The sequence below is a fragment of the Notamacropus eugenii genome, chromosome 3 (genome assembly GCF_028372415.1).
Source record: "Notamacropus eugenii isolate mMacEug1 chromosome 3, mMacEug1.pri_v2, whole genome shotgun sequence".
Taxonomy (NCBI): Eukaryota; Metazoa; Chordata; class Mammalia; order Diprotodontia; family Macropodidae; genus Notamacropus; species Notamacropus eugenii.
The window spans coordinates 53,759,226-53,786,864 of NC_092874.1; the positions used below are offsets into that span (position 1 = coordinate 53,759,226).

At 37.4% G+C, this 27,639-nt stretch overlaps 1 protein-coding gene across 1 annotated transcript in view; it reads right to left on the reverse strand.

Annotated features, from left to right (window-relative positions):
• The window catches only part of ZNF804B (zinc finger protein 804B), a 556,024-nt gene that overhangs the window by 73,743 nt on the left and 454,642 nt on the right, over positions 1 to 27,639 (reverse strand). The window lies entirely within an intron of this gene.

Genomic DNA, 27,639 nt, shown 5'->3' on the forward strand with positions numbered 1-27,639 from the left:
CTAGCTCACAAGAAGATAAATCAGAAGAGAGACTCCTTAAGCTAGAAGGAAAAAGGGAAGGGAGGAATGAAAAGAAACTCAGAAGCCAGAACAGAAGGAAAATGAACCCAAATTTCCTGATCAAATCAATAAGAGGAGTTAAAGAACAAAAGCAGCAAGGAACTCCAGAAGAAGGAAGGAAGGAAGGAAGGAAGGAAGGAAGGAAAGAAGGAAGGAAGGAAGGAAGGAAGGAAGGAAGGAAGGAAGGAAGGAAGGAAGGAATCAAAATCAAATAAAAAATCAGTTGGAAGCTAGAGTTCTCAATCAATTGCAATATTAAAAAAAATAAAGACCACAGAGTATAGAACTTAGAATTGATGACAGACATTCTCACCAAAGATATGGAGGCTTTTAAAATGGAAATAACACGTGGAATACAAAAGTACAGAAACTGAAGAAAAATTGGCATAAAATAAAATGCAACAATATTAAAAGATGATTTTCATGTGTTTTGAAGTAAAAATATTATGTTCATAGCTAAGTAATAATGTATTTCCAAGGAGATATATCTAACTTGTTGAGGAGGAATGAAAAGAACTGGGTTTAAACTTACTACTAATTGCCTGTGTGACCTTATGGCAGCAGTATGCTGAAGCGGGGTCAGAAAACCCATTGTTAAATTTTCCGTTAGCATTTATACCACAGAAACTGACAAGCAATACAAATGAGGGCTTGATTTATTGCTTTGATGATTTCTTAGACATAAGAAAATGTTAATAATGCAGATTTAACTTTAAAATGGTTATTTAAACTTCTTTTTTTCTCAAAGAGCCACTTGTTAAACATTTACTAGACCACCCTTGCCTTAGGGCATCAATTTCATAGTCTGTCAATTGAAAAGAGTGGATATGATGATCTCTAAGGTCCTTCTACCTCTGATTATAATGTGATAGAGCTCGAAGTTATCTTGACATCTGCCTCATCATCAAGGTGGAACAAAGGTGAGTTTTCAGATGGAAAACTCTCCAAGCAGAAGCATAGAACTTTAGATCCAGAAGCGGTCTTAGAAAACATCTAGCAAACCCTCTTATTTTACAGATGAGGAAGGTCAGAGCTTAAGATATGAAGAGTCTTGCCCATTAGAATATAGCTAGTAAGTGATAGGGTCAGGACTAGAACTCAGATCTCCTTTCTCCTAGTTTAATATTCTATCCCTCACTTCACATCCCCTGCTTTCCTTATATTTTCCCTTTGAATTGAGAACACAAAACTGAAAACCACTGGCTAATTTTCTAATTTATTCCAACACGTCTTTTGCCCTAGTGATGAGATGTTTAGTTTCCTGGATTTGAAGTGGACAACTCACTCTGGTCCAGGCATTAATGATTCCCTGAATCTCAGGGAAAACCATGATAACTAAATTCAAGCCTACATACAAACACATTGAATAGATGAAGATTTCTGTGGACAGCAGGATTTAGGGACAGTTCACTTTTCCTTCTGAAATTGAAAGAAAGCAGTTTCTGACTTTGGGGCAAGTTTCCAGGACTTTGCTTTTTTATCACCCCCTGCTCATGGACTGACAATTAAGTGCTTAGTATTTGCTTATGTAACTACATAAATTAGAGGAACTCTCTAATTGGTGGAGGTTGAACATACGAGATTATTTTTGAAAAGTATGTATTGCACTGAAACTGCTGTTCATCAGCATTCTCTCCCACCAACTTCATCTTCCTCAGCATAAATTATTACACAGCTTCTCTACCAGGAAGACACTTTAGAAAAGGCATCAGGCAGTTCCCAGGTGCACCCTAAGATAATCACAGAAGCAGCTACAGCCTTATTGCTTAATTATGCTTCTCTGCCATGGGGGGAAAAAGATATAATTTCCTGCTTGCTTATCGATCAAATACAGATGCTGCATCACACAAGTTTATAAAGGTCAAGGATTGCTTCCTAGAGTTGTTTTAACAGGCAGTGTAACAATGAATTGCACATAGGCAAATGAACTCCCATGTCCATAGCACCGGGACCAGCTCCTTTGAGCTGCAAAGAATACTGAATACCTCTGAGGAGAGCTGCTAGGCTCACTCCATTGCAGCTGGTCTCTGAAGGGTTTGCAAGATACATACCTTTTGTAGTGAAAGAGAAGGAAAAGTGCTTTGAATTGGTTTACAATTTTCCCTCCTGATCGAGGGTAGAAACTTGACCTATCAGAGGACAGCTTCTGTTCTCTTTCCTTAGTAGCAAGGGAGTAGAGAGCATCTAAGACGTGGGAAAATGTGTTCTATGATAAATAGAATAGTCCTATGTTTCTTGCAGTATAAAGAGCTGGAATTTAGGTAGACTAAAGGACAGGCGTGAGCCTATAGGATGGAATGGATAGAAGATTCTCAGCAACAGACCATTAAGTAGGAAGAGACAACTAGAACTTGGACCTATAATTTCGGGTCCATTGATAACATCCCACTACGAACATTTCCTATGCTACCCACTCCATGGCAAGAGCTTCAGCAAGTGTCCCAGGATCCTTTACCCTGCCCACCATGACATCACAGTACTCTCATCCAAGAAATACTTCTTACCTCTCCAGTAATACCCACAAACACCTCCTCCCTCAATCAATCAACAAACACTTATTTACTGTGTGCAAGGCACTGTATTCAGAACTACCTGACACTTGCCCTAGGCAAAGAAAATGTTTGTTATAGAACAGTTCAGCAGCCCATCTCTTACTTTCTCATTTCCTCTCTGGCCCACAGAAGCAAATTACTGTCCAAAGTTGTAGAAAACCTATCCTTGGTGCTTTGGCCTATCAGAAAAAAAAGGTAAATGTCTGTGCAAGAAGGGAGCTTATAGAATACGCTACTGTGTGGGAGTGAGAAATGTGAAACCAAAATGGGTTTTCTTCCGGAAACCTGCAATACTGTCTCATTTATAAAGATGGCAATTACCACCCCATCAATTCAGCCTACAGATCTGTAGAATGGTAATGAATATAGACATGTTACATTCATCTAAATTGAATATATTTAAATGAATACATCCATTGTGCATTAGACAGGAAGTGCTTTCATTTAGCTGTTACTCCTGCTGTAACTGCTTATTGTGAAAATGCAATTAATAGTTCTTGACATTTCATTTTCTAATATGAGGAAAATCAATGAAAAATGTCACAAAGCTAAGTTTTCAAGAAAGTTACCAATAACACCTACTCAATTAGGAGCCATTTATTATATCTAACATTTGTAAGAGATATCTAATAGAGTGTGGCTGGCCATTAAGGGAAGCTGACCTAGACATTGTTCAATTTTTGCTTGAAAAGAGTGATTGCAGATATACCTTCCACTGATGGCCACATGGGCATTCTCATATATTTCCATAGAGCTATGTCTCCAGTTTCGAACATGCAAAGCATGAGTCTGTAAAGCCCTGAGGTGATGGATGAGTTAAAATAGTTAAAAGCCCATGATTTTGCCTTTAGAGAAGGGCAAGGCAGATAAAGGCCAAACAGGGCGGGTATTCCCTCTTTTCTCCTGAACATTAGTTATCAGACCTGAGAATAAAGACACTATATTTGGTCTGCTTGTTCTATAACAAGGGATGTTTAAAAAGTTATTGTGCTCACAAAGGCACCCCATTATTTCTAATTGGCTGTTCCAGGCTTCTATCAATTGAAATTCTAATAGGTAATTTACTTCGCAGACTTAGAGAAAACTAGCAATTGTAGAAGAAATGTGTTCTATGAAAGTGCTATGGTTCAGAACTTGAAATATTAACTTCATGCTGGGAAAATGGGTCCAAGTGGGGTAAGCCTATTTAAAAAGGGAGCTGTATTTGCTCAAAGGCATTCCTAGGTGCAAAAATGAGAGCTATCAATTCCATGATCTCCATTTCAAGGTCTTGACCCCATTTCTATGTTACCTAGTGAAAACATGTATTACCTATCCTTCATCTATTAGCTATTCACATTGCCAGTGGGTTCTTGAAAAACTTGTTACTATATTATGGGGACCTCTCAGAAAGCAGACCTGCATATCAGTTTTGAGGATTTACAAGTACCTCTTGTGGGCAAAAAAACAGGTGGAGACTCATATCAGACCAACTGTCTTAATAATGGAAAGAAAGATAAGACTAAGTCCCTACAAGACTGCTGTAAGGGGAAGATAACAAAAATAAGTCCCATGGATGACTGCTTCAAATCTATAAGGCAAAGAGGTTTCTATAGCTGTTTCAGGAGTTTATATCAACACCCACAAAATCAATCTACCCATTAAGTAGAGTATGCTTTTGCTTCCTCTATCCCCCCACTCCCCAGCTATGTATACTTAAATATCTGGTTCAAGACCATTAGGAGAGAATTTGTCAGGACATTAGAAAATAATCCTAGGGGAAATTGTAGACTATTACAAATCTGCAATGATCTAAGAGAACATATAAGCCATTCTCCTGTCCCCATTCTACTGCTGAGAATATTGGGGTCAAAAGAGAATCATTTACATATCTAAGATCACTCAGTAGGTCATTGGGACTCAGGACTAGCTTCTATGTTTCCAGACTTATGAGTGGTCTTTCTGTCGTACTATGTTATATAAAAGAAAATTTTGACCTTATTCTTAAACTTATAAAATCCAATTAAGTTTCATAACAACCAAATAATGTAAGTTTTACAGGTATATTATCCCCATTTTGCAAATAAGGGAACTGAGCTTGTCATGAAACTAGTAAGTTTCAAAGTCAAGATCAGAATTCATATCTCCCTGATTCAATTTTTTATTGCTTTTTTCACTACCCCATCAGAAGCCCAGCTCACAGATGATGGTGGTCCATTAACTGCTACTTACTCTTTTTTTATGATGACTATTCAACCATCTATCATTTAATCTATATTTCTGAGCTTGCTACATAAGGATATTATAAAAGATTTTGTCCAATACCTTGCTGAAATGCATATAGGCATCCCCCTGTTATCAACCTAGTAATCTCATCTAAAAGAGAAAGTAAGGTTAGTTTATCAGTCAATCGATAAACATTTAGTAAGTGCCTCCTATGTGCTAAGTACAGAGTAAGTTTGACCTAACCTAATTGTTGCTTAATAAATCCTGTCTGTCTGTCTGTCTGTCTCTCTCTCAGTGATTATTAAGATAACTGGACTAATCTAGGCCAAATTATCTCCCATTCTTTCAGTCAATCTTCATGCCACATAGCCTCTACATTCTCCTCTGCACATGTTCCAACGTACATCCTAAAATAGCACCCACAATTGAACACAATGCTCCATATATGGTCTGGCTGGACAGAGTCCCATGAGACTCACTTTCTTTCGTGCGGTGTACTATGTTTCCCTTAGAGCGATGACCACAGGAAGGACCACAGGAGACTTGCCATTGGAAGGAAAATTCCTCAAGGACAGGAACTTTGGCAGATTTTGAGGGACATTCACAAACCAACGTTATTACTCTAAGATAGAATATGATGAGTCTGGGCTTAGGGTGGGAGTTGAGGTGATCTTGTGTCCCAGCCCAATGTATATGCAAGATGTTGAGACTAGGAGAATCAGGAGCACATTATTACCAAAGTTAAAGCTTGATTATCTCACAGGGCTTCTCTGACAAAGGCAGAAGTTGTCTGGCAGGATCCACATGAGAAGTGAGAAGGAAGAAGGCCCAGCTCTGCCCACTTGCCCAACCAGCTTGATCCCGCAGTGCCAAAGTGGGCAAAACAAAGGCTGCCTCACCAAGTTGGTTGGGGAGAGGGCACAATCCAGGGGCCATTAGCAGTTGCTAATGCATCCCCTTTTCCCATATATGACTGTCCTAACACAGGGGAGCCTGGCGCATAACTAATACTTAACGAATGCTCCTTGACTGATGGACAGACTGTTGCTGCAGACAGGCGAGCCAGTCAGATGGGTCACACCAATGCTGAGAAAGGGAAATAATACCTCCCTCCACTGCTGCTGGAGTCATGCCCTTCAGGGGACATAGAACCCATCTCTGAGCTCTCTTCCTACTTGGAGATTACAAATTTTAAAAAATATCTCTATGTTGCCACTGACATCTATTTTTTGCCATCTCTGTCATTCTGAGGCTTCTTTACTGATATGAGGCACACCATGCATTTTGTCTGGGTTGTTTATCCTTTTCATTTTAAATTTGAGCTCATCGAAAATCCCCTGTACAAACATGGCACGATTTTCTTTAGATGACCTTGACTTTTTCTATTCAATTGACTTCTGGCCTCTGTTGTCATTCCCTGACTTCCTTCCAGGCTTAGCTCAAATGCCGCGTTCTGCAGAAAACCTTTTCTGTGGTCTGCAATGCTGTGCCAACCCATCCAAGGTTATCTTTCATCTGTTCTCTATGTTTCTTACATGTACTTAATTATTTACATGTTGCTTCCCCCATTAAAAGGTTAACTCCTTATATCCCCTGCCCTAGACACACAGTAAATGTTTAATAAATGCTTGTTAACTGATTGATTTTCATTCTTTAACCATCAACTGGTTGTTGTTATCGTTATTTGTTCATGATATGATGTCCATCGCAGTCTGAAAATTTTGAGGGATATTTTCTAACTCAACAATCATTTCTTAAGCCTATACTATTGGTAAGGCACTGTGCTAGGTCCTGGGGGTACAAAAATGAACATGAAAACAATCAGCCATTGGGAAGCTTATATTCTATAATACAATTTAATATACATGCCTAAATCCTTCACACTCCTTACAGTCATCTGTTATCATTTTCCTATGAACACAAAGAATGACTTTTCTTTGATCTTATTCTTGCCTTTCAAGATGACTTAAAATATATATTTAAATTATGCCATTCATCCAGGCAAAAGTCAAAGAGAGATTTTTGAGAGACTGAACTCAAGCAGGAGCTATGTAAATCCCAAGCTGTGCTTCTGGGCTACATTTGGATATGTGGGTAGCTGCTGTGGCATTCTCCATGAAAATGTAAACTCCTTGAGAGTAGGGGTTGTTTCCTTCTCTTGGCACTTGCATTTCTAATGCTTAGCATGTAATAGACTCTGAGTAAATACTTGTTGATTATATGTCATATTTCTATGCTAGGTTTAAAAATCTTTCCCCAACTCAATCAATCAATAAGAATCCATTGCTGACTGTCAGAAACTTTGCTAAGCACTAAGGATACAAAGAGATTAACCTAGCCCTACAGGACTACTTTTAAGGTTGGCAAAGTCTGTCACATATATATGATCTCATTTGGTCCTCACAACATGCTTGTCACCTACATACTGTTATTATCCTCATTTTACAGATGAGCAAATTGAGTTCAAGAAACATCGTCCCTTGTCGGGGTTATACAGACAGTGTTTGAGGCTAGATTTAAATTCAGGAGTCCTAGCTCCCAGTCCTCTATCTATTATGTGCTCTCTCTATTATGCCATCTGGTTACCTTTCCAGATTGTTAGAACATGACTGTAACTGTCATCTTTTTGGCAAAACCTTTGAGGACGTGGGCATGCTATGATTTGAGCAGAATTTTTAACTGCATAGCCTACAATGCATAGAGGTACCTGGCATTTATTCCTCTTAATTTCATCTTATGAGATTCAGTTCATTGTTTTGGTCTGTCAGATTTCTAGGTTTCTAAATGTAAATTTCATCATTTACTTTATTATCTATCCCTCCTAGCTTCTTGTCAATCCAAAATTTGATAATAATGCCACCAATGCCTTTGTCAGAAAATGCCACGCAGGACAAGGACATAACCCTGGAAGACAGAACACTCCTGTTTTATTTTTATCCTTTAATCAGAATTATATGGATCTAGCCAGTCGATCAGTTCCTAATCCCCTCATGAAAGTTCTCTCATTCCATCCACATCTCCCAATATTATCTACAGAGCTATCGGGAAAGACGTCATCAAGTGAAATGCTGAAAAAAGCATCGATGATTATGTTGTGTCTTGTTTGTGTTGTTGTCGATGCTTTCTTGTTGTAGTTTTTGTTTTTGCCTTTGGATTCCCAGCCCTCTGTACACTGCTTGACATACAGTAGGTATCTAATAAATGCTTGTTTACTAATGGTTGATTATGGACATCTACTGGAACACCAAGGCAACATTTGAAATATATTGGGCAATGAAAGCAAAGGAATAGGAGTATAAGTATACTAATAGTGTAAAGAGTGTAATAGTGTAAAGAGTGACCAAGTAATAGTGTAAAAATTGACCAAGTTAAAACAGAAGGGCTATGATGGAGAATAAATAATAATACATTTGGGCTAGAGAGGAAGGGAAGGGAAGGGTATGGCAAACTATAAAAGGACCTTAAATGCCAGGCATTCCAATTTAAATTTGATTTGATCCTCACCAGAAAGCCAAATTTTCCTCCATGCATGCAAACATACATTATAAGCAAATAAAAAAACAGCCAGAAAATAATCACATACTATTAGATTTCTCCCCACAGGGAAGAGATGTAGTTTACTGTGTCCAACTGAGTGATACACTAGGCAGCTGACAAGATTTTATTCTTATGGGACTGTCTTTGTATTGCAAACTGAATTTAAAAAATCAGACTACAAAAACAAGTGGAATCCTCAGCCAGACACTTAATCACAGTGCTATGAGGGCACCAGTGCCCCTTATTGCTGACTCCTTTATTTTCCAACTCTCTATGGTGCTATACATCGTATAAGTATGCTTGTTAGAAATAATGCCCTTTATGTTACACATACATTTCTTCTTTTTATAAACAGGATCTGCTTTCTAACACAGAGAGTGGACTGTGTCTTGGCATGGCTTTTCCCCAGTTTAATGCCTTTAGCCACCATACACAAGAGTTAATGCCAAAAGGACACCTTTGTTATCAGAAGTAACTTTTCCTTTTCCACTTTTAAAACTGGCAATTAATAAGAATTGATGAAAACATATTTTTCTCTTTTACAATTTGCAATGTCTAGCTACCTGATGAAAATGTTTGCTTAATGCACAACATGAATTCTATCAATAAATTAAGTTCTGCATTATAACCATTCTTGAGAAATTGCCAGATGGATCTAAAAATCTCATTTCTTTGGCATGACTCAGGGGAGATCTCATGTTCTCAAGAGTTACAAAATGCAGCAAATATTTGTATAATATTTTGAGGAATCTTCTTGAAAAAGTATTTTGTTTATATCATTGTTCATTTCATTGTATTGGTCCTGAAACCGATGTCATCTATTCTCAAAAACATCCTACGATCTTTCAGCTGCCATGTCTTGGCTCATTCACTTAGGATCACAGACATAAGTCCAACCCCCTTATTTTAGAGATAATGAAATTGACACAGAGAGAAGTTAAGTGACTTGCCAGAGCAAGAGAGCTTGTGAGTATCTGAAATGGGATTTGAACTGAGGTCTTCCAGACTCCAAGTCCAGTTCCATGTCCATTGTGATATTTTGCCTCGTATCATTATATGTAGGATGCACAAAATTTCTATGGAGAAAATTTCTTTTCTACTATGATCTTAAAAATCAATTAACATGAACATTTCAGTGTACAAAGAATAAAAGATTTGTATATTAAAATGGAACTTATGTCTGGTTTTCAAGATGTATATTACAATTAAAATAATAGTAAAAAACTATCTTGCTTGTTTGTATCCCCTTCTGAACTTACTTCTAGTCTCTTTTGTGTATTTTTAACTTTTCATTGATGCTCTTTTCTTTTTCTTTTCTTTTTTTATATATCAACATTATTATCTGTTTCTTCCCATCTTCTGCTAAAATTCCCTTACCCTCAGTAGAAGCCCTGCCCTGAAGCAAATAGTGTAGTCCATCCTAGAATCACACACTGGCCATGCCCAAGAATGTTTATCTCATTCTATAATGCTATCCAGTCCTTTTCTGTTAAGAAGTAGGAGGCATGATTTGCCACTAGTCCTCTTAAGTCTTTACTTACTATACTTATTGCACTTATCAGTTTTTAAATTTTTCATGGTTGTTCACCTGTAGTTACATTGTTCTGGTTCTTTCTTTTCCCTCCAGTCTTCAGGGATTTTTAAAACATTTTTAAAAATTTAAGCACCATATTTTTCTTTCCTTCTTTCCCTATCTCTCTATCAGGAAGGTAAGACATTTGATATAGATTATATATGTGCCATCAAGTAAAACATTTCTATATTAGCAAATATTGCAAAAGAAAACTCAGAGCCTGTTCCACCCAAAAAGAACAACCCAATAATAAAGTTAAAAAAAAAAAGTGTGCTTCTACATTTAGACTCCATCAATTCTTTCTCTGGAGGTAGATAGGTTTTTTATCATAAGTCCTTCCAAATTGTCTTGGATCATTACATTGCTGAGAAGTTGATCATCACACAATGTTACTGTTACTATGTAACAGTTCTCCTGGTTCGACTCGTTTCACTTTGTATCAGTTCATATAGGACTTCCCAAGTTTTTCTGGAACCATTCCCCTCATCATTTCTTAGAGTAATAGTATTTCGCTACAACCTATTCTGGTTATTCTTATTTCACTCTTCATACAAATCTTTCCAGGTTTCACTAAATCCATCTTTTTGATCATTTTGTACAATATAATAATATTCTATTACATTAACAGGTCTTAACTTGTTCAAATATTCACATAGGATAACTTGTTCAACTCCTGCATGACTATTGGGTACCCACTCTATTTCAAGTTGTTCACTAAAAACAACCCTAAAAAGGCTGCTATAAATGTTTGTACATATGGGTCTTATTCTCTATTTGACCCCTTTTGGTGGTATCACTGGCTTAAAAGGTATAAATAGTTCAGTGACTTCTGGTGTATTTTTCCAAATTGCTTTCCAAAATCTTTGGACAAATTCACAGTTCCACCAATAGTGTCACTGTCTGACTCCCATCAGCTCTCCAACAATTATTTCCGTTTTTGTTGCCAATCTAATAGGTTTATGGTAGAATATCATAGTCAGGTCAAATAGTAGTTTTCTTATTGTTATGATATTAAATAGATAGATTAAACCAGGTTGAAGGCAACCAATAGGTCTCAAACCTATTAGTGAATTAGGAAGATGTCTATCCTAAGCATGTGAAGACTTTTCCCAGCAAAGTGAGTGAATGAGATCAGTTTGTTCCAATGGCCATGAAGGTGACTGAAACAGGCGCTCTGGATCACTTAGAGATTCATTAGATATCAAAGACACCAAGGTCATCCACTGCATCTCAAGCCACTGCCAAACATCTGCATTTTTATCTTGTCACTGGACTTCCATGGCTGGAAGATAGACTGAGGCTGCCAACTTTGCACAACTCGGCCTTGCTTAAATCTAATTCACTTGCAAATCAAGACATCACTTCGTGATGTCATTGGTCCTCCTTAAAAAGTGAAAGATGCACAAAAACAATGATATGAAGCATTTTTTTGAAAATTTCCTATGCACATCCTTTGGCTATTTGTATTAATACACACAGAAACACACATATATCCAATTCCTTATATATCTTGGGTATTATTAGATATTATCAAAGAAATTTGTTGCCAAGATTTTTTCCCCAGTTAACTTTTTTCTTTCTAATTCTAACCATCCTGATTTTATTTATACTCAAGATTTTCAATTTTATGTAATCAAAATTGTTCTATTATTTACAATTTTCAAATTTTTCTTTTTTGGTCAAGAAGTCTCCCCCTACCCAAACTGTGAGGCATATCTCTTTTCCTTCCTCTTTAACTTAAAAGAACTTTTACCTTAAGCCATGTGGGGAATATATTATAAATATTAAGTGCCTGCTATGTGTTTTTCACTGTGCCAACCACTTTACAAATATTTAATTTGATCTTCACAATAACCATAGGAGGTAGGCACTATTATTATCTCCACTTCACAGACGAGCAAACTGAGGCACACAAAGATTAAGTCACTTCCCAAAGGTCACATAGCTAATAAGTATTTAAGGTCATCTTGGACTCAGGTCTTTCTCACTCTAAGCCCAACACTCTATCCACTGTAACATTTGGCTGTAATACTGTGATAGGCATTGCAGTGATGAGTTGTTCTAACTCTAAACCTAATTTCTGTCAAACTGATTTTGAGTTTTCCCAGTAGTTTTTGTTGAATATATTTACCCCTGTACCAACATCAGTGATTTTTACTGAATCTTATGCTACTATATTTATTTGCCTCTGGGACTTATTTACCAAATCTATTCCATCAACCAACTTTTCTATTTAACCATTACTCAACACTTCCGATGATTACAATTTTGCAGCATAATCTGATATGCTGTATGGAGGAGATCTTATACCTTTAGATAATTGTAATGATGATTTTCCTTGATGTTTTGATCATCCAGTTGAATTTTTTCTAGGGCTAAAAACATAGTCCTTTGGTGGTTTGATCAGGATGTTACTCAATCCTAAATTAATTTAGATAGTATTACCATTTTTACTATATTACACTCACACAACTATAAACAAGTATATCTTCAATCATTTAAGAATTTGTAAACAGCATTTTTATGTTGTATTTGCATAATTTCCATTTCTGCCTTGGTAGGTAAACTCCCAGATATGCAATTGTTTTGAATATAGTTTTTTATTTTATAATTATTTTCTTTCTTTATTTTTTTAATTTGAAGTATGATCAAATATATGATTCTAACAATACTATTGCACTATATCAGGAAGTATATTTCAAACACACACATGCAAAATCTCTCAGGTAACATATAAAGGGAAAAATTTCATTTGTATTTTCACTTCATTAATATTCATTTCAGTAGTTTACTTTTCATCAAAAAGCAATACCGGTGTCCCAAAAGTCTTAGTGCAGTCTTAAGCTTTAAAAGTCATTTAAATAAGTATATTTAAGCTATTAAAGCTTACAGTTCTTTTCTTGATCTATTAAAATTCTAACTATCCTTCAAAACTCATATAAAATATAACATTCCTTGAAGTATTCTCCCATCCCTCTTCTTGGAAATGATTTACTTTCCTCTAAACTTTCATAAAACTTATGCCTTTATATTCTTATTTACTTCAAAGTTTCAAGAATCTGATTTCTTTTTTTAGTGCAAATTTTTTTTTATTGGAGTAAAAATCATTCCCTCTATGTTAAGGTCTTCTAATCTGGAATCTGAAAACTTAAAAAAATAACTGTATTTTAACCTAATTTCTTTCTTTGAAATTCTATGTATTCTTTGCATTTAAAAACATTTTTTGAGAACCAATACACAGGCTTCACCAGATTCCCAAAGGGTCCACAGCAAAAAAAAAAAAAAAAAAAAATTGGTTAAGAACTCCTAATCTATACCCTCGATGGGGATAAATCTATCATCTTTGAGCACTTCTGTGGACAAAACCTTGTAGTCAACCTGATGTCAAGGCTTTCCTACCTTATCCAATCTGGTACTTAAATAAGAGGCATAAAGTTCATCACTAGACTTATTCTTTAAGATACTAAGCTCCACTAACATATACTTCAAAAACTAATGGTTACCTTCATTCCACGAAAAACCCAATTTTGATTTGGATTCTGATTTGCCTTATGTTTTGTTTATGTCTTGTACATAAACTCATAAATAGGACAGGGTCATGCGTTATATATCTTTATACCTCCCTCAGTACCTAGTCCAGAGTTATAGAGAAAGCACTCAATAACTCTTTCCTGAGTTGCTGAAGTGAATCAAATATGCTTATTTTCCCATTCAAGACTGGCAAATAGCAAAAGATGGTAGAGTTATCAGGGCCATTGTCTACTTCCAATTATCACCTATAACAAACATATTTACCATCCTATGCAAGAAAATTTGCTTGGCCCTATCCCTAGAGCCATTTCTAAGTAAACAAAATGGCACTGAGATAAATTTAAGAAGCTTAGATAGCGTCACAAAGCAGGTAATTATCAGGATAAGAACCTACACTTCCTTGACTCCAAGATAGTCCTCTGCTGAAAACAGCACTATTCTTCATTAACTCATTAACACTACTGAATGGTCCTTAGTATAGGTGGGATAATTAGTTTATACACTTTTATGCAACTCGAGCATCACCTTAGGTACCAATAAGGCTGATCCCTCCAATTATTAAAGCTCTTCTGCAAACCACCTTGAAATGAAATACTTGGTATTTATTACCTTTAGATTTATTATGTATATATTTGTATATGTATTTGTTGCATCTCTGTTAGAATTTAGGGTCCTTGTAAGTAGGATTTGTTTCATTCATTGCAGTTGTACCTCTAATGCTCTAAATACTAATCCATCAAACTCCTAAAATGAGGCTCTTTCACTAATATTTAGCACTATTATTAAAAACAATTCTAATTCTCTATGCTTTCATTTAGTTAAATTAAATCCAGTTTCAGCAATCTATTCAGAAACAGGTTTATTGAACAAAAAACCCAAGGTTCTAAGCTAATGCCTCTTTGAATGTCTTTATGAATACAAATGAATGTGTAAGTGGTCAAATACATTGGACCAAAGAAGATGATTTCAGATTTCCATTTCTTTGCAATAAAAACTCTAAAAGCTTCTGGAGAATTCTTTTATTCTATGTGAGAACTGTATAAAATGGAGAACCCTGGAAAATGTGGCTGTTAACCGAGAGTAAACAGGAGGGTATAGGAAAAGGAAGAGAAAAAAATATTATTTAGATTTTTTGCTCATGATGTAAGTAGACCTGGAGGGAAGGACCAATAGACAGTAACTAATTTCCTCAAATGTAAATGTTCTGGGATTTTCATCTAACAGACAACTATACTATACCAGGCAACTCAAATACATGGAATAAGCTCTTAAAATGTTCTCTTATGGCAGCAAACCAGATGTAGAGCCAGTCTAGCCTATCTTTTCCCCATCAATAACCTGAATTTATTTGCATGACTTTAGCAAGAAAAAGAATACCATGGACACACACACACAAAAAGCCACCTGTGTCCAGAACCATTTACAAAACCAACAATACCATATTTTTCATACCTTTGGAAATTTTCTCTTTTTAAAATCTAGCCATTTTTAATTACCATTAACTACTAATACAATCCTGTGAGAAACTGCCCAGTTGTGAGCTGTTACAGAGGTTGCCCTTGAATCAATCTGAAATAGGTTTCAATGATACTAAACTGATGCCAAACTGAGAAAGACAGTGAACAGAAGTATGATGAAGCATAGCAGTTCTCAAACATTCTGGTTCCAGGAGATGACCCTTTTACATTTTTGAAAATTATTAAGCAACCTTCTAAATTGCTTTCATATGGGTTTTACCTATTGATATCACATTAAAAATTAAGTTGGTATTTTTATCAAAATCCTTTTTGATCCTGTAGATTCTTTGAAAGGGACTCAAGGGTTCCCATACCACATACACATTGAGAATAATTTTTACAGTGAAAAGAACTCTAGGAGCCAAGATGGAGTATTAGGGGAAGCCAAACAGGCTGAACTCTTCCAATATCCCCTTCAAACAACTTTAAAATCAAACTTTGGAATGACAGAGTCAACAAAAGGTCAGGGAGAGATATTTTTCTGACTCAAGAAAACTTAAGAGGTTGACAGTAGATGCCTATGGGAGTAGCAGCAGTCATGATGATAGGTGGTTTTCTATGGAATGATATGGAGCAACTTCATTGAGAACTATAGTGCAAGCATGCAGAGAACAAAAACAAGGGAAACTCCACATCCCAGAAAGGAAGAGGCAGGTAGTTATCACCTTTTTAGTTCCTGGAGCCTTACCATAGTGATTTATAAGTGAAGACTTGATTAGCTGGTGCCTTGAGTTTGATGGCAAGTATAATGGAACCTCTCAGGGTAGGGAGAAGAAAGGAAAGTACATTCACTAGAAGGCAGAGTATAACTATTCCCTTGCTAGCAAATCTCAGATTTGCATCTCATTTCTGTCCTTTATGTGCCTTATAATAAACCTGTTCTGTGTTTACGTGCTTACTGTTAGAGCAGTACTTGAAGCAGAAATGAGCACTCTTAGCACTGGGGTAGAAATTAGCTAAATTCATATGATACAACATAAGGATTTAGAACTGGTTGGATTATTGGAATCAGAATTGCTACCAACAGCTTAGTGTCAACATGGGGGATGTCTCAAGTGGAATAGCTCAGGGATCAATCATTTTTATCAGTGACGTGGATAAAATCATAGAAAGCCTACTCATCAAATCAGCAGACAGCACAAAGTTTGGAAGAATAGCTAGCTAACGTATAAGATGATAGAGATGGGATTTGACAGGCTAGAACTTTGGGCCAAATCTAATAAGGTGAAATTCAATAAGGATAAATGCAAAATCTTGCACTTGAATATATAAAAAAAAAAATCAAGTCAATCAATACAAGGTAAGAGAGATATGGATGACAAACAATTGTTTTGAAAAGGATCTGGGGGCCTTAGTAAGCTTCAAGTCCACTATAAGCCCATAGTATGACATGGCAGCTGAAAAGAAAAGTATAAAATCTCGAGCTATATTATAAGGGGCACAGCATCCAGCAAGAGAGAAATGACAGTACCACACTCCAGGGTCCTTGCCAGACCTCATCTACAACATGATCTTCAGTTTGGAGTGCCATAGTTTAAGAAGAATATGAATAAGTTGGCATGTGTCAGAGGAAGGCAACTAGAGGAACAAAGAGCCTCAAGTTCATGATATGTGAGAATTAGTGGAGAGCATACTGTATATGGATACCAGAGAGAATGTCTCAGGTGGATGGGATATAATAGTTTTGTTCAAATATTTGAAGGATAATGATGTGGAAAAGAGGTTAGACTTGTTCTTTTTAACCTCCAGAATACAGAAACCAGAGTAATGAGTAGGAATTGAGAAGAGGATAATTTAGACTGGACATCAGGAAATACTTCCCAACACTTAGAGCTGTCCAAAAGTGGAATGGCTTTCCTGAAGAGGCAGTGGATTCCCTTTCCTTGAAGATCTTTAAGCAATGTTTGGATAAGACTTGTCAAGAATATTATAATGGAGTTTGTTTGAATAGGAATTGGACTAGTTGGCTGCTGAGTTCTCTTCCAACTTTCAAATTTTGCGATTTTTTTTTCCAGTGGGGACCTGGGTGGGGACCTAGAGAGGACCTAGATTTTATTGAGTCTTTACTGAGAGATCTTCAAGATGAAACACAGACTGTGTGAACGTAGAGTTGTGGTCCTGTGCCATCTACATATGCATGCTCAATTATCACATTACAATGCTTTGGTCTATGTATGGTATTTTCCCCCACATCTTCCCCAAACACACTACAGTAGCTAAGGAATTTGATGTGGTTAGTCAGATTTCAGCAATTGTCCTACTCCTCACAACTGGAATCATTCAAACTGCTTTTTTATGTGAACAATTTGTAATTGTGAAATAACAATCTGATCAGACCTTAATGTCTGGTATTTTCTAATCTGTATTCTACTATTATGGTGATTGTAAATTTTAAACAAACCTAGGGACATCTGGTTTCACAAAGGATTTGTCATAGTCATTATTAACTCCTGATGTAATCAATTATCTTTAAAGTTGGAATTGTCTTTAAAATTCCAGCCTCTCTTTCTAATGAACACCTTAACTCTCTCATCTATTTGGAAAGATCCCTGGACAGGCATTAGATTCACACTTAATACCATTACTACTTTCTTCAGGTAGATGGCTGATTCATTTTCCACTCCAGCTGATGAATCTCTTGCATAACTTCATGGAAAACTCAAGATAATAATTTTGTAGACAGATAAAGTTTCAACCACATCAGGAAAAATTTTTCTGAGAGGAAGGCAAGATTTCATACAGAAAACATGGTGTGTTCTTTCCCCTAGTTGTTTCATGCAGTCTGGAAAACACCTATTTCAGAATTTTTCTCCTGCCACCTTGTTACAGTTCTTTGAATTTTTGCCATCTACATAATATCCTCAAGCACTTTCTTCTCTCGTACCATGTAGGGTTGTTTATGTTGTCTGTTCATTTCAATCTATCTTTCTGGAGATAGATGAGAATATTTAAATGGTTGATGTTAATGCCACTTAATTTTATCCATGTAACTGAAAGTAGAATAGATGTTGTTGTGTTTTTTATTTTTTTTTTTTTTGTTTTTTTTCTGGTAAACAGCTTTGTTGATTCCCTATATCTCAATTTGGGAGCTTCCTAAAGAGCTAAAAAGCTTTGCTGTTGATGACACAGTTAATTTATACCCTGTAGACATGACCCTGGCATCTCTGCATTAAGGTGAAGCTTCTATAATTTGGAGGGCAATTGCTCACACTTTATCAACATTGATGAGGCACTAACCATGTTCAGGTGATGCCCCTGTGAGAGGAGAGGTAATTATTTGTACCTTATAGCCTTTTGAAAGTAGACCTTTGCAACCTGGCTAATCAAAAATTATTCATACAATAGATTTAATAACAAACCAGCCTCCTTTACTGAATGATAATGAATATATCAGGGTATTTTTTTAAAACTACTTTTGTTCTAACAGCTCTCATTGACAAATACTTGCAATCTTTCTTTCTCTCTCTCTCTTTCTTTCTTCCTTTCTTCCTTTCTTTCTTTCATGTTATAGGTTTTCCTCTGGTTTGAGGTTCCACTGGGATCCATTATGGGTCACTTATTCTAATCCATGGTCAGTGAAAGTTCTATCTTGCCTTGACCTCTCACTCTCTCTCTAAGTTTTTAGGATCCTGCTCTTTCTGGTTCTTCTCTCACTTAGCTGACTGTTCCTGCCCTCAGGGTTCTGTCCTAGATCTTCTATTCTCCTAAACTCCTTCTCTTACAGATCTCATCAGCTGTTAAGGATTTAATTATCATCTCATGCTGATAATTCTCAAATCTACTTATCCTGCCTCAACTTCTCTACCGACCTGCAAATCTCACATCTCTAATGACCTTTCAGAATCTGGAGCATCATGGCCAATGGAAATCTTAAACTCAGTACGTACAAAATGGAACTTACTATCTTGATGGAACTTTCCCCATACACATGCACCTTCTCTATTGCTATGTTGTGGAGCACGATCCTCTTCATCCCTAAGGTTTATACCCTAGGAGTCATCCTGGACTCCCCACTATCTTACACCCCCATTTGTAAGGTGCTGCCTGGCCTGTCAATTTTATCTTTGTTCCATCTTGAAGTTATACCTCCTCCTCTCCTCTGGCACTACCCTCACCCTCACCTCACACCTGGATTATTGCTAAGGACTGGAGTTGATGGGTGGGGGGAGGGGAAGAGGGAAAGTGACTCTGCTTGCCTCCAGTCTCTCTCCATTCCCATCTATTACTCAATCAGCCACTGAAGTGATTTTCTTTAGCAAAGTCTGATCATGTCACACCCCTCCCCCCCTACTCAATAAATTCCAGTGGCTTCCTATGGCTTCTGGGTTGAAATACAAAATGCTCTGTTTGGCATTCAAAGCCCTTCATAACTTACCCTCCTTCAACCTCTCCTGCCTTGTGACACACCTTACTCCCCAACCCATATTCTGTTATCCTGACACTTGCCTCCTGCCTTTCCCATGAACAAGACCCTCCCTGCCCCCCACCTCAGCTTTGGCCATTTTCTCCAGATCATCTCCCATGCCTGAAATGCTCACCCTCTTCTGCTCTCACTATTCACCTCCTGCCTTCCTTTAAGTCCCATCTAAAATTCCACCTTCTACAGGAAGCCTTTCCCAATCCCTCTTAATTCCAGTGCTTTCCATCTATTAATAATCCCCTATTTATCCTGTATAGAGCTTGCTTTGTATGTATTTGGTTGCATGTTGTCTCCCATGTTACATTATAAACTCCCTGAAGGCAAGGATTGTCTTTTGTCTCTTTTTTTATCCCCAGTGCTTAGCATAGCACCTGGTACATAGTAAGTGCTAAATAAATGTTTATTTATTGATTGATATGTGTGAATATCTTTCTTAGAAAACAGCTGGGTGAAAAGGAGACCAAACGATCACACCAGGTCAAACAACTGGTAAAGATCGCCTGGTCCTTGACACTGGCTTTTTGGATACCTATTTTTATTCAAGACTCAACTAGAGTCAACTACATAAATGATAAAATATTTGCTAAGTTCTTATTACATATGGGTCACTGTGCTAAACACTTTGGGTACAAAAATAAGCAAGCAAGGCATCACTGCCTTCAAAGATGGAGAAAATCAACATACAAAGGAAAATGAGAAGGGGAGGGGGAGGTTAATGTGGGTCGCATCATGGTATAGACATGACCAGGAAGTGATCAAAAAAACTTGATTTTGAACAGGATGAGCTAAAAGCCCACCTATCAAAGACCAATGTGCTGAGGAGAGATCCAAGCTGCCAGTGGGAGAGGGAAAAGGAAGATGACCCTAATGTAGATGCCATCTTACAAAAAATGACCTAGAAGCCTTTCATAGTCTCCCCAGCTGTTTAGCCCTTCCTCCACCCCATCCCTATTATCTTCTCTTTATTTTGCACATATTTCATTTATGTCCATATATGTACATATTGTCTTCCCTGATAGAATATAAGCTTCCTGAAAGTGGGGGCTTTTCATCTTTCCATCCCTGACAATTAGCACAGTATTTAGAAAATAGTAGGTGCTTAATCAATCCTTCCGAATCAATAGCTTGATAAACTAATGATGAGTCACTTGTATGAAGACTCCAGAGACAGAGACCATCACAGAACCAATAGTTGAGGCCTTTCCAGCTTGCATTGCAGTGTTTTTGCTCCACTTGGCATATAGACTTAAGAGGTCAAGATTCCCTTTATGCTACAGCAAAGCATCAAACAATGGCTTTGTTGTGGAGTTCATTTTTAATAAATCCCTTTTAGTAAATGTATTCATAGTCACCAACGAACTATGAGTCTCTAAGAGAGTGAATGAATCAGACTACTGCATATCATTTTAAGCGCTTGAAAATGAGTCTGTTTAGCCAGCCTTGCCTCCTTCTCAGTCCAGAGCATCTCTAAAGTAAATAAAAGCAATAATTGAGATAATGCACTGTCACATTTGCAATCTACTTTTGAGATGAACATGATCCTTTGGAAAATTTAGGGTAGAAAATAGATGCTTTTTTTGGCTTGTGAAAATCTATGTTCCTCAAATTAGGATTTTTTTTTCTAAAAGAGTTGGAAATTGAGAAGATCAATTCTAACCACTTAGAGGCCAGGTTAATTCCCTGTCAGGCCCCCATGGAATGTGGTGATTAGAGATGTTATGCCTTTGCATTTCAAATGGAAGGCCCAACAACGCAACATTCAAAGACAAGTACAAAGTTCTTGGCTATTTTTTTTTAAATCAAAGGACTTTGGGATTTGTGCTTCTGCAAATAAAATGCTAGAAGTAACTTTGCAATTACATTATGAGACAGTCATCAAGGTTGACAGAATCTATCAGATCTTTACTAAAAGACCTAAATTAGAAAGGCAGTGGGTTGCAGGTTCTGCTTATCTATTGAGGTTCTTGGACTGATTGATTCCTTAGAGATCATTTTGCAAAGCGTTTTCATGATTTTCAAAATGCAGCTTTAAAAAAGTGATTTTCTGAGTCCTCAAAAGATGTATTTATTGATGCAATAAAACAATCCAGTCACCTCACTGTCGTTCTCCTGGGTGCATAAATCTATTGTGATATATACATATATATGTATATAGATATAGATATATTTTAACACTTATTGTCTTAACTAGAGATTACTATTCATGAGAAAGGGGGAGAAAGAATCCATGTTCCAAGATAGGATGAATAGCATACAATTTACATGAATTCTTCCCAAAAGTAAATGAAGCAATTTGCCTTGGCACATAACACAGAAACAAATGAACCAAGCCTTTTAAAACTCAAAATTCAAAGGAAAAGAGAAAGGTGATCAGCATTTGTTATGAGGTATTTGACTTTGTGCATTTGGTTCTATAACAGGAAGATTTTTTTTTTTTGGCATAAGAAAGAAAGAGAGCCAGACTGATTTCATATGTTGTTGAAGATATTAGCTAAGGTAATAAAAAGTCCAGTTCTTACAACCAGGTGTTTCTTCCTTAAACCCAAACAAAAACTCCCATTATTCACAAAGGAAATTCACTTTCCAAAAAAAAAAATTGTTTATAGCAAAGTAATCTGAGATGTTTTTAGAAGAGAGAGAGGAGAGAGGAAGGGAAGGAGGTGGAGGGAGAAAGGGGGAGAGTGGGAGAGGGGGAGGGAGGGAGGGAAGGAGAGAGGGAGAGAGAGAGAGAGAGAGAGAGAGAGAGAGAGAGAGAGAGAGAGAGAGAGAGAGAGAGAGAGAGAGAGAGAGAGAGAGAGAGAGAGGTTTTTCATTTATGTTTAGTTGTTTAATTGCAGGTGTCCTATGCATTCATACCAAAAAACTTAAACATTGATTAAGCTCTTGGTACAAACTTAGCATTTATAGTTAAATGAATAATTCCACTTCACATCCCCTTTCAAAAGGGTTTAATTCAACATTCTCTAAAAACATAAGCAATTGTGTGTTCAAAATGTTACAGACATCGTGTAAGTTCTAAGAATATAAAGAAAGGCAAAAACAGTCTCTGCTCTCAAGGAAATTATATGAATTCAGTACCATATCAATCAGATTGTCAGAGAATTATTTTTTAGAGCAAGAAAAACTAATGGCATAATTCTTCTCTATAAACAAAAGGTCAAGAATAACAAGGGAATTATAGGGGAGTGGGAAGAAGCCAAGAAGAAGACTCAGTAGTACTAGATCCCAAATTATACCACCAAGTATGATTGGTGAAAATAATCTAATATTGGCTTTAAGAAAGGGAGGTGGATCAGTGAAACAAATCAGGTATAAAGGTTGTTGTCTATCATTCTCAAAGAGGACCAAAATGACATCACCATGGTAAAGTGAAGTTTCAGTGTGTCTGACTGTGGCTGATCAGACCAGTCCAAGCTCAGAATGCTCTACTACAGATTGGGCGCAGATAGTCTATATGAATTTTTGGGGTGGATACTCCAAATTTGCCCATCCTATGTTTACTTTGTACTGTCTCAATTCTCTTTGCTCAAAGAGCACAGCATCTTTTCTTATGTGGGCACACCATGCTGAGCGGTCCTGTGCCAGTGTCTCCCATGTTGCACAGTCAAATCCAAAGTTCTTGAGAGAGACCTTGAGAGTGTCCTTTTATAATTTCTTCTGACCACTATGTGATCACCTGCCCCACGCAAGTTCTCCATAAAATAGTCTTTTTGGCAAGTGTACATTTTGCATTCAAACAACGTGGCCAGCTCATTGGAGCTGCACTCTCTGAAGCATAGTTTGAATGCTTCGCAGTTTAGTTTGAGCAAGGACTTCAGTGTCTGTTACCTTATCCTGCCAGGTAATCCTCAGAATCTTCCTAAGACAGTTCAAATGGAAACGATTCAGTTTCCTGGCATGGTGTTGGTAGACTGTCCATGTTTCACAAGCATATAGCAATTAGGTCAACACAATGGCTCTGTTGACTTTCAGTTTGGTGGTCTGTCTAATACCTCTTCTCTCTCAAACTTTTCCTCGGAGGCTCCCAAACCCTGAGCTAGCTCTGGCAATGCATGCATCAACCTCATTGTCAAAGTGTACATCCCTGGAAAGTACACTACCAAGTGAGCTTATCTACAGCATTCAAAACTTCTCCATTTGTTGTAAATGATGGTTCCACATATGGATGGTGTGATGGTGGCTGATGGAGCACCTGTGTTTTCCTGGTGTTGATTATTAGGCCAAAATTACCACAGGCAGCAGGGAATTGATCCATACTTTGATGCCTCTCAGCTTCAGAGGCTGCATTGAGTGCACCATCATCCAAAAACAGAAACTCATTCACCAATACTCCCTCCATTTTGGTCTTGGCTTGTAGCCTTTTCAGATTGAAGAATTTACCATCAGTATGGTAGTTGACCTTGAGTTTTGTTCATCCTCATTGAAAGCATTTGTCAGCATGGCTGAAAACATCATGCTATAGAGCATGGGAGCAAGCACACAGCCCTGTTTCACTCCATTGGTGACTGGGAAGGTACAAGAGCTTTGTCCACTATCCAGAACCCAGGCAAACATGCCATCATGAAATTGATGTACAATGCTGATGAACTTCTCGGGGCATTTTTTGACATAATTTTCCACAAGCCCTTATGACTAACACTGTCAAAGGTCTTGGTCAGATCTACAAACGTTGTGTACAGACCTCTGTTTTGCTCCTGGCATTTCTCCTGGAGTTGGCAGGCAGCAAACACCCCATTGTCTGTTCCTTGGCCCTTTCTGAAGCTATACTGGCTCTCAGGTATATGACCATTTTCCAGGTGAATGATCAGCCTATTAAGGAAGACTCCAGCCAAGAATTCTGCCAGCAATGACCAAGAGAGAGACACCCCTATGATCATCGCAGGACAATCTATTCCCTTTGCCTTTATAGATATGGACAATGGAGGCATACTTGAACTCCTGGGGGACAACCTCCTCTTGCCATATAACCTGGAATATTTCAGTCAGCTTTTGTATGAGCAATGGTCCCCCTACCTTGTAATTCTCAGCTGGAATAGAATCAGCACCAGGTCCTTTGCCACATGAAAGGAGCCTAATGGCCCTCAAAACCTCTTTTTCAGTTGGAAGTTCAGCTAAGGAGGGATTGCCTTCAACCTGAGGTAAATGGTCAATGGCCTCAGCGTTAATTGATGATGGTCTGTTGAGAACACGATGGAAGTGTTCAGCCCATCTCTCTAGGATCATGTTCTTATCACTAATCAATAAGGCTCCATCAGCACTAAGTAGTTGTGATGCACCATTGGTTTTTGGTCAATAAATAACTTTCAGGGAATCATAAAATCTCTTTGGGGTGTAGGGTGTGTTCAGGGAGGTCCAGTACCTTTGGTGTGATGGTTGCCAAGCCCTTTTCAGGGCCCTTTCCACCTTTGGTGTCCACCTTTTCCTTCCTACTCTCACCTGCGGCTTCAAGAAGTTGTACAATGTACAGCAGCCACACCCCAGTAAATCATTTTGGCAGATGGGCCAAACCAGGTTGAGGGTAACCAAGAAGTCTCAAACCCATTGGTGAGTTAAGAGGGTGTATACTCCAAACATGTGAAGACTTCCCCTGGTGGAATGGGTGGATGAGAACAATTTGTCCAATGATCATGAAGACAACTGAAGCAGGCAATATGGAATGCTTAGAGTTTGGTTAGATGCCAAGGTCATCCACTGCATCCTGAACCACTGCCAGGCAATTGTCCTACCACTGGACTATGATGACTCTGGAAGAGAGAGCAAGGCTGACAATTTCATGCAACTTTGCCTCACTTAAATCCAATTTACGCACAAATCAAAAGACATCACCCATATCATTTTACTATTATACCTCAAAGTCCTGTAGCAAGTGATGAAGCAGCAGGTGTGGATATACTGGGAGCTGTAGTCACAACCCTGCACACAGGTGGCCCAGGCCATAGGGTTCTTTCTCACTGGAAGCAGCAGTAGGACTTGGCAGCCTGCTGGGTTTGTGAGCAGCCTTTTAAGGATCACACTGCTCACCACCTGGTGTGAGGAAGGGGACTAGAAAAGGTGCCCTAAAAATTGTCTGCTTACCCAACCCTGGCCTGATTACTGCAGCAGGTGGGGGAATCCCACTCTGTGGTCAAAACACACAAAAAAATGTACAAAATGTACAAAAACATCTGCAAAGCTGATTCCACTCACATGGAACGTGCGCACATTTATAGACAACACAAAATCCAGTAGACCTGAAAGACAAACTGCTCTTGTTGCAAGAGAACTCAACAGGTATCTCATCCAAATAGCAGCCCTGAGTGAAAAAGCCTACAATCCACATTGTCACAGAGATACTTTCTAGAATCTAACAAGATTTGAATTCTCCAACAAATATTTGACTAGACATAAAAATATTGTTTTCAGATCATTTAAAATTTTTTTCATCTTATTTTTTATCCTGAATCTACAAAACATCAAATTAGATGAATATTTCTGTATATAGTACAGAACAGGATGGAACTGTACTTAAAACTGTGACCTTCTGTTATGCAGAGCTTGCCATATACTATATAAAACTGCTTGTTTGCCAAACCTGGAACACTCTCCCTTTATCTTTGCCTCCTGTCTTCCTTCAATATCACCTGAAATCTCTCCTTATAAAAGAAGCCTTATTCTCTCCTTAATCTCTGTGTTTTCCCTCTAAGATAATCTCCAACTTTCTCTGGGTATACTATTTCCTGTTTGCACATCACTACTCACATACTGTATCTCCCTTTATATTATGAGTTCCTGGAGAACAGAAACTGTTTTGTCTTTCTTTGTATCTCTAGCACTTTAACCCAGTTCTTGGCATATAATAGTCACTTAATAAATGGCAATTATCAGGCATAAAAAGTGGAGACTCACCAAAGCTGGAAGTTTGAGAGGAGATAGTGAAACAGTGATTCCCTACCTTCTCCAAGCCTCCAATGGAACAACGCATGATTATAGCTATATGTGAAAAAAAGAATTACATAAATAATCACCCAAACCATCAAACAGCAACAAATTCTAGTGTTCAGCTATAGGAATGGAGGAGTTTTGCTTCTTTTCAACTCATCAATATCTTACACTCGTGGCAAATATTGGGGTCTGGTCTAGATCTAAAATTCTAAATTCTAACTCAGATGCAAAAAATTATATAAAAGACAGACCTCGTTATTGAGAAGAGGTACAAAAGATCAGGGATAATTTAACCATCACTCAGGTTCTAAACCTGGAAGTTATATCCTAATCTTTCCTCTCCATATGTCATTAGCTGCCAAGTTATATTGACTTTACCTTCAAGACAACTCTCACATCTGTCTCATTCTCTCCACGCTGATGGCCTCCTCCCTTGCTCATGACCTCATCCTCTCACCTGGCTTACTACAATAGCCTCCAGGCTCCCCTCTCTCCAATCTGTCTTCCACATGGCTGCTAAATCAATTTATTTTTTTAATGAAAAATATTTTATTGTTAATTTATGGAACAAAACAAGTATTTCCATAGTGTAATAAAAAGATTGTTGCACATGAAACTGCAAATCAATTTTGTACAACTTGCTATTCCTTTTAAATATATGATAAAGTTATCATATACATTTTTTTCCTTTTTTTCCTTCCCCCACTCCAGTTTAGAGAAGGCTGCCATTAGATACAAATAGATCCATACATGTAAAATTATTTTACACATAATTCTATTTATCAGTTCTTTCTCTGGATGCAGATAGTGTCTTTCTTCATATGTTTTTATCATTAATTTATGTATTTATAATAGTCAACATGACTTAGTCACTCAAAGTCATTCTTAAAATAAAATTGCCGTAATTGTATACCATGTTCTCTTGGTTCTGCTTACCTTGCTCTTTACCGTTTGGCACAAGTTTTTCCACAGTAGCATAGTACACTAGTATTCCATCCCAAACAAACAACACAATTTGTTCAGCCATTCCCCAACTGGTGGGGATCCCTACAATTTCCAGTTCTTTACCACCATAAAGAGAGCTGCTATAAACATCTCATTCCCATTCAAAGTTATAATCACTATTTGGGAATTTCCCTCCATCTAATTTTTACTACTTCTTTCTCTTTCCCTTTATAAAATCAATATCAAAAGTATCTCTTCCTAGTTCAAAATACTTCCCGAGATCCCTCTCCCCTTTACAACAAAATACAAACTCTGGCATTTGAAACCTTTCAAAGTCCAACTTCAATCTAGCTTTTTAACTGACTTCAAATTACTGTC